Source organism: Centruroides sculpturatus, unplaced genomic scaffold, assembly GCF_000671375.1.
Source record: "Centruroides sculpturatus isolate CEXI.00-Female unplaced genomic scaffold, Cexi_2.0 scaffold32, whole genome shotgun sequence".
Classification (NCBI taxonomy): domain Eukaryota; kingdom Metazoa; phylum Arthropoda; class Arachnida; order Scorpiones; family Buthidae; genus Centruroides; species Centruroides sculpturatus.
Genome location: NW_019384445.1, coordinates 592,305 through 594,755, shown reverse-complemented (window position 1 = coordinate 594,755; position 2,451 = coordinate 592,305).

Sequence of the window (2,451 nt, the reverse complement as noted above, 5' to 3'; positions counted from 1 at the left end):
TTGACTACCTAGAAAGAGGAAAGACCATCAATGCTGTCTATTACTGTATACTTTTGGAAAAACTGAAGAAAGAAATCGAAGAGGCCACACTTGAAGAAGAAGGTTCTGTTTCACCACGATAATGCCAGAATCACTGAACAAAAAATAAACGAACTTAGCTTCCAATTAGTTCCACATTCACCGTACTCACCTGATTTGGCCCCCAGTGACTTCCACCTTTTTCCAAATTTAAAATAATTCTTGGTTGAAAAGAGATTCCACTCAAATGACAAAGTCATCTCTGAAGTAAACGAGTATTTTGCACACCTTGACAAATTGACCTATTGTAATGGCATAAAAAAGCTAGAACATCGCTGGAATAAGTGCATTGCTAACAAAGGAGACTACATTGAAAAATAAAAAAAGTTTCAACATTATTTTGTTTATTGTTCTATTTGAGGCCGTGAACTTTCCGAACAGCCCTCGTAGTTGATAAATGCTGCTCACCTATGATAATCCTAGAATGGTTACTCAAAACCTTCATTAACGTGCTCATGCATCACGATTACAGCATAAAACAGCTACTAGAATTGCTCCAGAAAATGAAAAATATGAAATTAAAAGAAGGAGGTTACAAGATGTACTAGATTTCAATGTTTTATGCCTCTCAATCAAACTAGAACCATGTTTTGCCATCTGAGAGACTTCCTAATGAGCATCAGAAGTGCAGAAAATATGAAAAAACAAGTACTAGAACTGACACATCTTGCTGCATATTTGTCAATCTTTAATTTTAAAGGAATAACATACACAAAACATAGAGGAGTGGCAATGGGAAGTCCTATATCTGGTGCATTATGCAAGATGGTCCTAAAGACCATAGAGAAAGCCATTGTACCAAAATATGCAAAACACATCTTAATATATGCACACTATGTTGATGATGTCTTGATTATCTAGAAAAAAAAAAAACAGACACACAACAATTTATCAGAGACGTCAATTCCAACAAGTTCAGCCTAGAGCTTGAGTTTTACTAGCTATACTCTTTGAATCAAGAGTATATATAGTAGACTATACATTTCCTAGACATAGCAACAGAAGTAGAGAAAGGAAGGGAAATCACCACAAAAGTTTACAGAAAGTTGAATTATAACCTGTTGTGTTAATGCCGAACCATGGACCTCCCATGGTTCGGCAAGTTATAAACTAGCAGCATTCCAGGCACTTATAAAGTGAGCTTACACACTGCAGCAAAGTACAAGACAGAATTAAAGAATTAGAGCACATCAGAGCTAGCTAGGCAATTCAGAGTCAACCAGAATGCAATAAAGGCCATTAATAACAAAGAAGAATAGAAGATAACGAAGTTAATGAATGGGAAAGAATAGAATACGCTATGATGAATACATGGCTCCCCTAAGCAATATTTACAAAGAAATAGGAACAACAACAAACAATTTTTAAAAGGAATCCAACAACATACCAGATGCTATGTATGGACAAGGAAGACATAGACCAGAGCATTATTGCAGGAATTTATAGAATACTTGTACAAGACAAAAGGCAACAAAAAGATCTCTACTACATCAGAGCCACAGGGAGGTCATTAAAAGAAAGGTTAAAAGAGCATAAAAGGAATGTACAGAACAAGCAGCCAGTCTCCGCACTAGCTATGTACACGTCCGTCCATAATGCTTGTCTAACAGCCGATCGACAGCGCATGGGCGGAAGAAGATCACTTGATAATCCAGAACGTCCTACCTGTTATCAAAGGCGTTTGGAGTGGACTGGACCGATTTGCTCCGTAATGGGGGCGAGGAAATCGAGCGGGAGGGACTAATGTGTGCAGTCAAGCGTGCTACGGGTTGACATAACTAGTAGCTCATCAATGCTAGCTTCGCGTCCGCTGTATTTATTTTTTTTTTTATCGTCAAATCGCGGCCCTGATTATCAGAAATTATGATTCTATCTGTTATTTTGATACTTTTCTTTATTTTTACTGTTTTATTTACTTTATTTTCCTGTAATTAGAGATGATACAGCTTTAAAATAAACAGATCAGCTTTCTCTTGCCAATAGATTATCTCAACTTTCACCGATTGTCGTCGGTTCCTTTGTAATCGGATAGGAATCGACCGTGAATTGTCCAGTGTTAAGTGTTTATTGCTTTTGCGGTAATACTAGTAGAGCGGGATAGTCCCTTAATGAACCGCGTTTTATTACCGTTTAAACAACTTTTCCCCAATTCTTATTCTTAGTAACTAGACACTTCTGTCAAGGTCGGTTAAAGTTTATTACTTTCACAACAGGGTTTCAAGTGAGCCGCCACCCACACCCACCGTTAACGACAACAACGCGCGAAGTATCACGTTACTCTCTAAACAAAACCTCCCTTCCTTGTTGGAGGTGGGTCAGATGTCAAGGTTACTGTTTAATTTCATTGAACAGAATGTTGTCCTTGATATTTAA